Below are 13,089 nucleotides of genomic sequence, written 5' to 3' on the forward strand. Positions count from 1 at the left end.
GCTGCTCCACCCTTTTGCCTGGCTGCCCTGATAACATAATCATTGCAAATGAGGCAGCGCGAATGGAGAGAGTGCGAAGACGAAGGGCAAGGAGAGGGAGAAGGAGAGAGGTGAAGAAGAAGACATTTACTGCAACAGGCTAATTCCATACAGTTTATACATTTAAACATTCAGGTATTCATCATTATCTATTTACATTCACTACATTTGTTAGTTTTTGTTTATTTACTTTTTATCACATTTATTTCATATGTAAAATGATATTTTGAAATAACTGTATGTATTTATTTAGTATGGTAATTTATTTAGTAATATTTATCATTTATTTACAGTATGTCTTTGTGACTACTAGGTATGTTTTTTATTCATCATACGCTATAGTTTGACAAAATAATTTTATATGCAGTAGATATTTGAAATAATTGTATGTATTTGTTATTGAAATGTATTTAGTAATATTTACCATTTATTTATCATCATGTATTTTTAATTCATATATTATTGATCAGTTTATTGTTGATTATATTTATATATTACTTTTTATTTGATGACTTTTATTTATATATAATATATATCTTTAATTCATTCTGCATGTATTTATATATTATTGTAATTTATCCACTAATATTCATCATATATTTACAGCATACATTTATTTATATTATATTTAATAGTGTCGACAAACTGCTCTTACATAATGTATAGATATTTATCTATTTTTAGGTATTGCATATCTATTGTGTGTATGTATGTTTTATTTCAGTCATTAGATTTACTATATTGTTCTTATTTTTAATTCTTGTTTTTTTTTTTTTTATTTCCTTTTTGTAACAATCCTGCACGAGCGGGAGTATTTATGTATTATTTATATAATATAAGTAGTATTTTTGCACTTATTAACAATGTAATATCATATTATGTAATAGTTTATAATTTGTTTGTTTTTGAAATATATTTTTATTTGAGTTGTTTTCAGGTATCTATTACTTATTGCAATTACAATTTTGTATTGTGCTCATTTTGTACGTAATTTTATTTTGGGACATTTTTTTACAAAGATTTTTTTGGGTGCAAAAATTCTTCACCAGTCATATTTTTAATATGTATTCGTAAGATATTTTTGTTGCATATATATTTTTTTTTATTGTAGTCATCATTAGGTACATATTTATTATTATTGTATTATTTTATTACATCCTGTATTGACTATTTTAAAAAAAAAAACAATCCCACACCAGCTCACTTTATTTATTTTAGATTTTTCTATATTAGGGATTTTTAGGTATTTATTATTTATTTGTAATTTTCATTTTTAAATAAATATTGACAGAATCCCACACGAGGGGAGCGACGAGTGTGCTGAGTCATTAAAATGTGCACTTAGCACTAATTGCTGGTGAGTGTCTGCTAAACTGTATTGATTTCAGATCAGTCATGAGTTTATTAATAAGGTATGGCGGGCAAAGATGACCGCTGGCCAAATTTTGCGCCCCCAAATCCCCTCCTAAAACTTCACATTTGGAGGTTAGGCCAGCGCAAACTCATCAACATCTGAATTATTGATTCTGTGTTTGATTAGATTGACTTATTGGATTGAGGTGCACTGAAAAATGCAAATCATTTTTTTTTTTTTTTTTTTTTAGGGAGGAGAGAGGAGGGGAAATAAATATGCAAACTAATAAGAAATCCTCAGTCATGCCTATTCAATAATTTAGCACATTTACATACTATTATTGGCATATCTCATTACCGCAGCGCGAGGCACACTTATATATTCCGAAATTGTATTAGTCGGGTGGCGGCTTGCATAAATTAACATGGCTAATCAAGGACAAAAGCGATTCACAGATATTCTCCCGTCAGGAACGCAGGAGGGGAAAACTAGCTCTGAATCAAACGTGTGATCGGGAAGTACACGTACGTCGCGTTTTAGCACACACGAGGATGAACTTGAGATGCAACCGCAATGACAGAGGAACTCACGGTACAATTACGATCCTTTTCCAAACGATCATTTCCTGATACCGCGTTGGAGCGATCATCCAAAGTAAAATGGAAGACCACCAACTACATCCCCCATATCACTTGCATTTCGTCGTAATGTTATGTTCCGGTGTCTCTCGGTAAAATAGGAGATGGTAGAAAAGCTCATTTATTTCAGCAGTTCAATTAAAAACAATAACAAATAAAATAAAATCAAACTCAGATAGTATTATACAGATTCATTAAAGACCCTGTAAAGTGAGTTCAGAGATTTGTTTGTAAATGCATTCCACTGAGTATAAAGTTTCAAAAAGTATTAATTTTACAAGAATTAAGTCATAAGTCTTACAAAGGTCTTACAAAAAAAAAACATTTTTATCAGTATGAATTTATTTTAGCAAATAATCATTCACTTAGAATTTTATGGCTGCAACACGTTCCAAAAAAGCTGGGACAGGGTCATGTTTACCACTGTGTGACATCACCTTTTCTTTTAACAACATTCAATAAACGTTTGGGAAATGAGGACACTAATTGTTGAAGCTTTGTCGGTGGAATTCTTTCCCATTCTTGCTTGATGTACAGCTTCAGCCGTTCAACAGTCCGGGGTCTCCGTTGTCGTATTTTACGCTTCATAATGAGCCACACATTTTCAATGGGAGACAGGTCTGGACTGGAGGCAGGCCAGTCTAGTACCCGCACTCTTTTACTACGAAGCCACGCTGTTGTAACACGTGCAGAATGTGGTTTGGCATTGTCTTGCTGAAATAAGCAGGGGCGTCCATGAAAAAGACGTTGCTTGGATGGCAGCATATGTTTCTCCAAAACCTGTATGTACCTTTCAGCATTAATGGTGCCTTCACAGATGTGTAAGTTACCCATGCCATTGGCACTAACACAGCCCCATACCATCACAGATGCTGGCTTTTGAACTTTGCGTCCATAACAGTCCGGATGGTTCTTTTCCCCTTTGGCCCGGAGGACACGACGCCCATAATTCCAAAAACAATTTGAAGTGTGGACTTATGAGACAACAGAACACTTTCCCACTTTGAATGAGTCCTTCTTAGATGAGGTCTGGCCCAGAGAAGCCGGCGGCGTTTCTGGCTGTTGTTGATAAATGGCCTTTGCTTTGCATAGTAGAGTTTCAAGTTGCACTTACGGATGTCGCGCCGAACCGTATTTACTGACATTGGTTTTCTGAAGTGTTCCTGAGCCCACGCGGTGATATCCTTTACACATTGTTGTCGGTTTTTGATGCAGTGCCGCCTGAGGGATCGAAGGACACGGGCATTCAATGTTGGTTTTCGGCCTTGCCGCTGACATGCAGTGATTTGTCCAGATTCTCTGAACCTTTTGATGATATTATGGACCGTAGATGATGAAATCCCTAAATTCCTTGCAATTGTACGTTGAGGAACATTGCCCTTAAACTGTTCGACTATTTTCTCACGCACTTGTTCACAGTTCATAGTTTAAATCACACAACAATAACGTTATCGTTGTTTATAGAAAATGTTTGAATGCTACAAGGAACAAATTTGTATTTCTTTTAAGTTGCAGTTTACAGGATTCAAGTTTTTACAAGGAAAAATATTTCAATATCCTGTTGATTTTGTGGGAAGAAGAAAATTCACAACTTTAACAATTGAACAACAACAATTAAAGTAGTCATTTTTTACAATTAAAGTAGTCCGAATATAACCAGAACAAAGATGAATTTTACCAAGACAAAAGTCAGAATCTTACAACAATAATGTCATACTGTTAGAAGTAAAAAAAGTTAGTGTATTACGGTGATTTTTTAAAATTACTTCCATTTTCAATCTAAGGAAACAAAACAAAATATAACCCACGTACACAAAATGTTGGACTGGAGTGAACCCAGTGGCGGTGTTTTTATATCCAAATGTCACATACCACCACACAGATGTCCACTGTTAAAATATGAAAATCCACGTAGGCGGCCATGTTTTTAAAGCGCCGGCGACAATGTTTGAATTGTGTAAAATCAGCTGAAGAAATCCATATGGAACCGGCACAGGCACACCCTTTTAGTGACCCGGGATGTAAATGAGGAACACGTTTGTGTGTGGGCGGCCCGTGTGTCTGGACGACGCTAGGTGTCGTGGGAGTATGGTAGAGGTGATGTTTGGGGAGACGGTTTCCACAGCGACCCCATTGTCTCTTCTACGGGTTGAGGGCCTCATTTTTATTTTTAAATGCCCACTGTATGACAGACAGACAGATTGATTGACAGGAGCCAGACAGATGTGCTGCAGAAGAGAGGTGTGCGCGCACGCACGTGTGCGTGCGTAATCCGTCCTAAGAGGCGACCACGCCGCTCTCAAGAGGATTAACTTGGTCAGATCCTGTCGACGCTATGGAAAGTCTCCATTTGGTCACATAGTTGGTCTCGCCTATTGTTACATTGCCGACAGCCCACCCCTCCACATGAGACCCCCCCCCCCACCACTGACCTGGATTTGACTGACTACTGCCCGCTGCAGTTTCCGCCCACACTGACTCCGAGGCTCAGGTTGTTGCATGTTTCTGCTGAGACGGAGGGCAAAAAAAAACAAAAACAACAAGAGTACAGACAACATCTTGGAACAACACAGCAGTAGTGTGCCGTGCACAACATGTATTTGTACGTCGGACTTGACCACTGTCTGGACAGTGCGGCCAGGCATTAGGCGCAAGGCAGGGCCTCACCAGATCCAGATGGTGGCGCTCTAGTTCTTTCTTAGACACGGCAGAAGAGTAATAAGCTAGCGCTGAAAAGAAAGAAAAAAAAACATCAGGAAATTGAAACCCGCGAAAAAAATCAATTTTTATCGAGAAGAAAACTTGCAATGTTACAAGGAATATATATATATATATATATATATATATATATATATATATATATATATATTATTAAATCAGTAAATTGTGTTTTTTAAAGAAAATGTATCATATGATGAATTTTGGAGAAAAAGATGCAGTACAGTGGATCTGCTCTATTTGGAGGTATAGGGACCGGGTCCAACCGCAAATAGCAAGAAGTACTTGCAAATATGTAACAGTAACGTTACAAAAATAAAGTTATACTTTGTATTATTATGACTGTTTTTTAAAGGTCCCATTGCATCAAAAAATTGATCAGGTTTGCACGATAATTTAAGTTGAAAATGCCCAGAATGTCCCTTTTTCAAGCTATTCTAGTTGGTCTTATACGCCTGGCAATTGAGAATTTCTCATGAATATTTGATATGTAAATACGCGCAGCAGTGATTGGATCGCTGCTATTCTTCATTTAAATGCGGAAAACAGCTTTTCTCTGACCGGTTCTTGGCAATATCCGCCGTCTTGTGTCTTGCGGCGGCCAAGCGTTCGTAGTGTCATTGCATTTAGGTTCTTCGAAGTTGGGTTTTACTATCACTGTGAAGCAGAATTCACCAAGCGCTTGTTGGATTATTTCCCCACTAATAGAGAATGGGAACTGAGGGGGATAAAGAGGGGGATATTTTAATGTTAGTCTCGTCGGCCGCTCCCATTCACTTGCACATAACTGCCTACCAACCAAAAAGTGTAACTGACATAACTACGTCGTCGATTTCCAATCCAGCCATTTTGCAAGCCTTATTAGCCATTTCTTGACTTTTGGATCCAATCGACAAACCGCACACATGTCAAACTTCAACCATGTCACAGATTCACTTTGACCTAACGTTATGCATAAACCAGTAGGGAACATTTTTTTTTTTTGATGACATGGGACCGTTATTACGGAGGAACTAGCTCACAAATGACAACATTTGACAAATCTCTTGAACCACCAGATTGACCTTTCCATTCTTGTGTGTCTCTTGTGTGTGTGTGTGTGTGTGTACGTGTGTGTTTGCACGTGTTAGCAACAAATGCTGCACATGATTTGCAAGGTGCTCTTAACAAGCAGGAAAAGAAGCTTTTTTTTTCCTGTCATCTCACGCAGGTCAGATGTGATTAGGTGGGTCGTGTGTGATGTCGTCCATCCCAGCAAACCCCCCCCCTTACCCTCCAACTTGCCACGATATAACGAGTCCATTATGGCTGCCTTCCTCCTCTCTCATGGTCTTGGACTTAAAAAGTCTAAGAATGCTGCTAAGAGGAGGAGGAGCTGGTTTGCGGCTGAGAAGGAAGGTCATGTGTAGCGCACGTAGCCTGAGGCCCACCGGGGGGTGGGGAGGGTACTGGCTAACTCCTGGATGACGCTGTGAGGTCAAGAGGCCGGCAAACAAGTGTATGCCTATATGTCCGGAGAACATTATAGACTACTTTCTAATCATCTCAACTTGGTTTAGGAGTAAAAATCTAAAAATCTGATTCAAATTACCGGATTTCCTCATAAACAGTGATTTAAAAAGTCAACACACCCCTGTTCAAATGTCCGGTTTTGTGATATGAAAAATAAAAATACACCAAGAGAAATCATTTCAAAACTTTTTCCACATTGAATGTGACCTTTAACCTGTACAACTCAATTTAAAAATGACATATTTTCAAGAGGGGGAGTACATATAAACAACTGAGATAATGTGGTTGCAAAAGTGTGCACACCCTCATATAACCAGCTGGTCTTTCTGCAGACAATTTTTTAAAAGTCCAGAACAAGGTAAGTGTCAATGTTCACTGCATTAAAGGGCTACTTTAGGCAGTTCCTTGGCACCAAGATGCAACCAGATGGCACACACAAAAATCAAAGTGGTGAGTTTTTCAGCAAAAAAAAAAGGGAGAATATCAAAAAATATATATATATAATAAAAAATCTATGAATATTCAAAAAATGCAACTAAAGACCGCAGCAACCAAAAGCCCCCTTTGCCGCTGTTTGCATGATGCAGTGCAGTTGTACATGGCAACTGCAAGTGACACTAATAAGCATAACTGTGTTACAAAAAAATATAAAAATAAATCCCCAAAAACTTTTGGTTGCGGCAGTCGACGTGCATGCATGAGCACGCACAGTGCGCACAGAAGGACGATGTGGAGCGGCTCCTCCTCTTCAGAACATTATTTATTCATTCACATAGATTTCTCTCTCTCTCTCTCTCTCTCTCTCTCTCTCTCTCACTCCACATCTCATGCTGCCTTGAACTTGAGAGACTCCCAAACTCATGTTGCCTTTCTGCGAGAAGTAGAGGAGAGAGAGAGAGAGAGAGAGAGAGAGAGAGAGAGAGAGAGAGAGAGAGAGAAAACAAATTCCACATCCACGCCGACCTTGCGCTGCCAGTCGCTGGCTTCAGGGCCATTTAATTAAATCACAAACTTATCACTAGTATTTTTAATGATGCTGCCGCCACGCCACAGCTCCGTTTGACAAGGGACTTCAGTGCCATCTAGAGGTCAATGCGGGTATAACCACCTCTCCCAAAAAAACAAACTCGGACCCAAATGATGGAAAAACTTTGACTAATTAAGAAGCGCGTGCCAATACCTTTGCCCAAACGGGGTCGCTCAAGTGAGTGACTGGAGGAGCTTTATTTACTCAATGGCAGATGGTACCAGGGCTCCATTAAGGGTATGGCAGTCATTATGAGCATTCATTCTTTCATAATAATGGATTGATTGATTTTTTTTGACACCGATACTGATAACCGATAACTTGCCGCTTCTCCAAACCTATTCCAATAACCAGTCTTTTTTTTTTTTTTTTTAAATCAGGGGGCTTCAATAATTTCTAGGCCAAACTGCCCTCAAACTGAGCCGCCTACTTATATGAATATTGTACATAGTTGTGTTTTATATCAAATTGGTCATAAAATAGAATGCCTTTTAATTTATACACAATAACATCATTATACTATCACATCATCGTAAGTATATAACATTAATGTAATAAAAGAATGCCTTTTTATTTAGCTGATCGGTCATTATTGGTGCATACACGATCTGAGGTTCTAAATTCAAATACGAACATATCGATGAATCGCAGATTAGTGCACCAAACGTGCGTACGCACGATTTAAGCACAAATCTGTGCGTATGCAGTTAGTGAACTGTAACAGCCACTGTCTGTCTCCATGTGCTGCTGCACCCTAGGTGTTCAAATATCCATCGCTTAAAGGGTTATAACACTGCCACATAGCTGCTACTGTTAGCACGTCTATGGAGTTTCCCATTTTGCTTTAGCATTAGTGTTAAGCGAGCGGATTTAAAGAAATCTGTGGTTGTTTTAACCACCCTATGTGTAATTCCCTCCGCTTTATGATTAGGTTGACAAACTTCAACTGTCAAAAAAAAAAAAATTATATATATATATATATATATATATATATATATATATATATATATATATATAAGCCTCTTTTATGAAGAATTGTTCATTATGTGTGCCAAATTGCTGCTTGTTTTGAAGTGAGTTCAGCACACTTACCACCATTATTTTTGCAGTTAAAGCAAAAGAAAAAAAACAAGAAAAAAACACACACACACAATAGAACCACGAGCACGTTTTTTTCTCAGGACGGCTCACCTCTGATCCACTCATACTGTTAGCCAACAAGAAAAACAACATAAGCTACAATAAAAAGGAGAGAGCACCGCTGCCAAGAACCTAAGAGGCTGGTGGGGGTTCCTGGGCTTTTTTTTTTTGTGGGGTGGGTGACTTAGTCTCACGCAACACATGCGGCGTCTGGTCCTCGGGAAACGGAGAGGTCCTTCCCCTGCAAGGTCGGATTACACGCACACCGCCGCCGCCGAGGGATAACCGCTACCATCTGGACTCACCTTCCATGTGCACCTCGATGGCTTCCACATGCAGGGCACCTCCTTGTCACACACATTTTGCACAAATGGGCACACACACACACACACACACACACAAAAACCACAAATCATCATTGTTCTCTTTACCTGCAAGAAGTCCTTTAAATACCCTCACTCAATCGTGTCGAACCACAAAACTGCTATAAAAACATTCTATATATCTATATATATATATATATATATATTTGCCTACTTTTAAAAGAGTCATTCTTTTAAAACGACTTCTACCTGAAACATGAATGTCTAATATTCCTCATATTTATTTGCCACGGCAAAAACACACAAGGAATTTGTCTCCGGTAGCTGGAGCCGCTCTACTACGACAACAGATTGCCATTTGACAGAAAATACTTTGGAGTTGTGCTTTTTCAATTGATTGACTTCATCGGTTTCCTTTTTCTGTCAATGACAGCAATGCGTCCAGGCCCCGAGGAAGGTTGGCTGACTCGGGACTCCAATTAGAACTTGAAGAAGTCGTTAGCCTTAAGCGTCATACTTTTTCCAATCTGTACATAAGTGTGTCCAATAAAAACAAGTCATTGTTGGTGTGGTATTAGTTTAAGCAGATTGTGTTTGTCTATTTTTGTGACAAGTTCACATTTGAAGACCAATTTATGCAGAAATCCAGGTAACTCTAAGGGGTTCACGTACTTCTTCTTGCAACAGTATACCGATTATCTTGCAATCGCCGTATGGCAATACTATTAATATCATCATGCTCCCACTGCCATGTGTATTGACTAGGCTCTACGCGATCAGGATTTTTGGTGCCCATCACCGATCAGCGAGTTTAAAAAAAAACGATAAGCGATCCGATCACATGATGGAGGAATGTGTCTATTTAAATGACCTGTTCATTTACTGTATGTACTTGTGTACCAAAAATTATATTTGCAATAAATAATGTATATTTGTTCCTCTATTTATGCCAGCGAGGCATAGTGACAGACAGAACAAATGAATGGTCTTCTATTAGATGGCAGGAAGTAAATACAGTCATTCATGTTTCCACTTTTTGTGACATTTTTTGTTTGTTGGTGTGCCGTGAGATTCTTCAATCGTAAAATATGTTGCTTGGCTCCATAAAGGTTGGAAATCACTGCTCTAGTCAGATCGTGTATTCTAATCAGTCAGGTCAAACCAACATCACATGACAGAAATAATGGGTACTAACTGTAATTAAATTACTTTATTTTTAATTAAATGACTCCACCCACACAGAAACCTTAGAGCATGATTCGACAGAACGGCGGCATGTTTACGTACAACTGTTCGTGCTAACACTAGCTTGCTAGGCTACATAACGTTTTGCTGACTGTTTGCGAGCCGTATCGTATTAAAAGTACGTGAACATACATCAAGCAAGCCTTAAACGAACTTAATTGGCCGTCAGATATTTACAGTACTACGTCAAAAGACACGCGACAAGGCTAAAAATAAACTAGCTTTTGGATTCAAATATACTGTGCACGCGGCAACGCGGAGTTAATGTCTTTTGCGGATGATGACATTAAAGCCGATCAGCGTAAAATGCGAAATATCGGCCCGATACCGATCAGACCGATCAAATCGGTGTAAAGTCTAGTATTGACATATATGACCTTTGCCCCCCGTACATGCGTGCATGCACACACACACACACACGAGAGATTTTAATCAACAAATTCCCCTCAGGAACGGGGCTGGGGGTTGCTTTTTGTTTGAGAGACGTTTTCGTGGTCGCCTTGCACGATGAATCACCGAGTAGACCGCCCAAGTCCGAGAACCACGACCCCCCGTCGCCAATAACGCTAAGTGTGAAACGCAATCTGCTACATATGCTTTCATGTAAACACCTGAATGAAAACTGGCCACGTTCATATTTTCCCATGTTGACATCTTGTTTTGACTTTGCGGATGATTTCACTGAGAATAAAAACAATAATAATAAAAAAAAAAAAAACAGCAGAGGAGATCACATTTCATCTGAGATTTTATTTTAAGGCCATATTACCCAGCCACAGGTGTAAGGTATAATATATAGCGGATGCACAAAGTCTAGACACCCCTGTTCAAATGCCAGGTTTAATAATTCAGGATAGGATAAATGTCAAAACCTTTAACAACATTAATTTGACCTACAACAAATACAATCTGATTGAAAAGAAAAAAAATACATGAAATATTTTAGAGCGGGGAATTAAAATAAAAAAAAAAAAACAACTGCGATAATGTGGTTGCCGAAGTACACACATCCTCTTATAACTGGGCATGTGGTTGTCAAACTCATGTTCAAGGCAGGGATGCAAGTTTACAAAATGTTCACAAGATTGCAAAGTAGCCTCATTTAATGTCATGTTCATACAAAATGCAAACATTCATAAGCTCAACCAAAAGTTGCCTGTTGTAGCGGATCAGACGTGCACAACAATCAGGATTCATTTTGGACTTCTTACATCCTCTTTTGAGCTTCAACTGTTGGACAGATGGTCTCAAGTTCTTCTGCAAATGATCTTGATAAACTTGTGAATTAATGTTTACATTGATGATAGCAAGCTGTCCAGGCCCTGAGGGAGCAAAGCACGACCATACCATGATGCTCCATCGACCATGCTTCACACTTGGGATAAGGATTTGATGTTGGTGTGCTGTGCCATTTTTCCTCCACACATGGTGTTGTGTGTTCCTCCCAAATAATTGCGCTTTGGTTTCATCCATCCAAAGAATATTTTGCCAATGGTGCTATGGAACATCCAAGTGCTCTTTAGCAAATTTAAAACATGGATCAATGTTTTTTAGACAGCAACAGCTACCTCTTTGGCGTTCTCCCATGAACCACACTCGTGTTTAACGTTTTACGTAAGGTAGACTCTGCCAGTGATTTTCTGTAAGTCTTCAGCTGACACTCTCGGTTGTTTTTGGTGTTTTTACCTCATTGTGTAGTCTGTAATGTGGTCTTGCAGTCTTCATTACAGGAAGGCCACTCCCTGGAAGCAAGCAAAAACGCCAAACGTTTTTTTTTTTTTTTTAATAAACAATTGGTCTAAGTGAGGATGAAGATCTATACTGTTAAGAGATACTTTTCTAACCTTTTCTAGCTTCATACAAGTGAACAATTCTTAAGCGGAGGTCTTCCAACAGCTCTTTTGAGCGAGACACGGTACACATCAGGCAATGCTTCTTGACAGGAAACAATTCTAACGTGCGTTTCCTAGTGGCCAGAGGAGCTTTAAGCCACACCTCCAATCTTGTCTCAATTAGAATCCAGGTAGGTTCACACCTGACTCTGATTAGCTCTTAAAGAACCCAAAGTCTATACCTTTTCGTCCCTATCTTGGGAATGGTAACATATTCTTATTTAGATGGCCCGACTACATTTTATGCAGAAATGTCAGAAATACCAAAGGGTTCACACACTTTTTCCTCCCACTTTATTCAACAAAATGTTTTTTTTCCCCCCAGCTTTAAATGTGAGTCAACACATGATTAACCCCAAATGAAGTTCAGCTATTCTAGTATGCTTTTTTTCCCCCTTGAAACAAGTGTTGCCCTGATCCATGAATTTTGACAGATTGTTTTCTGCCGTAACAGAAGACCCAGCATATGTCTAACCTGTGTCACATTTTACACATAACCCAGCGAAGCCGGGATAATGCCACAACTTACACACAAACAGTGTCCTGCCTCGGATACTCGAATATAAAATCACAGAGTCAACTTCATCGGCCCACCACTCCACGTCAGAAGCGGTCACCCAGAAGTGACTCAGTGGGTGCAGCAGCAAGGCATCATGGGAGGCGGCGTTCACGCCTGTGAATGATTCCGCCACCTCGAATAAATACACATCAGTTCCTCCAGGGAGCCGGGCGCCGCTTTTGCTTCTTTCTATTAATCCTCAGCGGCGGTGATTTATCGCGGCGAGCTTGTCAACAGCCACGCGTGTGCTCCCACGGCAGCACGCCATATACGAGAAACACCAGAGTTTAGCACTCTTGCCTGTTTATGAGCACTTGCCTCCACACTGCTGCGCTGCACACAACTGAAAACAGGCACGCTGAAATCATCTTTTGCTCGTGCAACGGATGCAGGCGCGCATTTGCATTCGCCAAGGTGAGAGGGAGGCGAGCTAAGAGCAGTGTGTAAATTATTTTTTTATGTCCAAGCACACGCGGCTGTGCGTGCGTGCGCGCGCGTCCAAAAGGACTGTTAAACACTGCCACCTGGTGGGGAGAAATATACTGCACACTTCATTACTACACTTGAACCAATAGATTTTGCCTTTTGTATTTTTCAATACAAATTTTTAGTTTAAGTGTTCCGTAAACTTGTAGTTTTTAT

General features: G+C 39.3%; 1 long non-coding RNA gene across 1 annotated transcript; it reads right to left on the reverse strand.

The window, feature by feature from the left end:
• Positions 1 to 10,726: 10,726 nt before the first annotated feature.
• LOC133484385 (uncharacterized) lies at positions 10,727 to 12,404 on the reverse strand. Its single transcript, XR_009790388.1, has 2 exons — positions 11,841 to 12,404; positions 10,727 to 11,738 (listed from the first exon to the last, which is right to left on the reverse strand). It is a non-coding gene; the product is annotated as an uncharacterized LOC133484385 (long non-coding RNA).
• Positions 12,405 to 13,089: the final 685 nt, after the last annotated feature.

This window comes from Phyllopteryx taeniolatus, chromosome 10, assembly GCF_024500385.1.
Source record: "Phyllopteryx taeniolatus isolate TA_2022b chromosome 10, UOR_Ptae_1.2, whole genome shotgun sequence".
Lineage (NCBI taxonomy): Eukaryota > Metazoa > Chordata > Actinopteri > Syngnathiformes > Syngnathidae > Phyllopteryx > Phyllopteryx taeniolatus.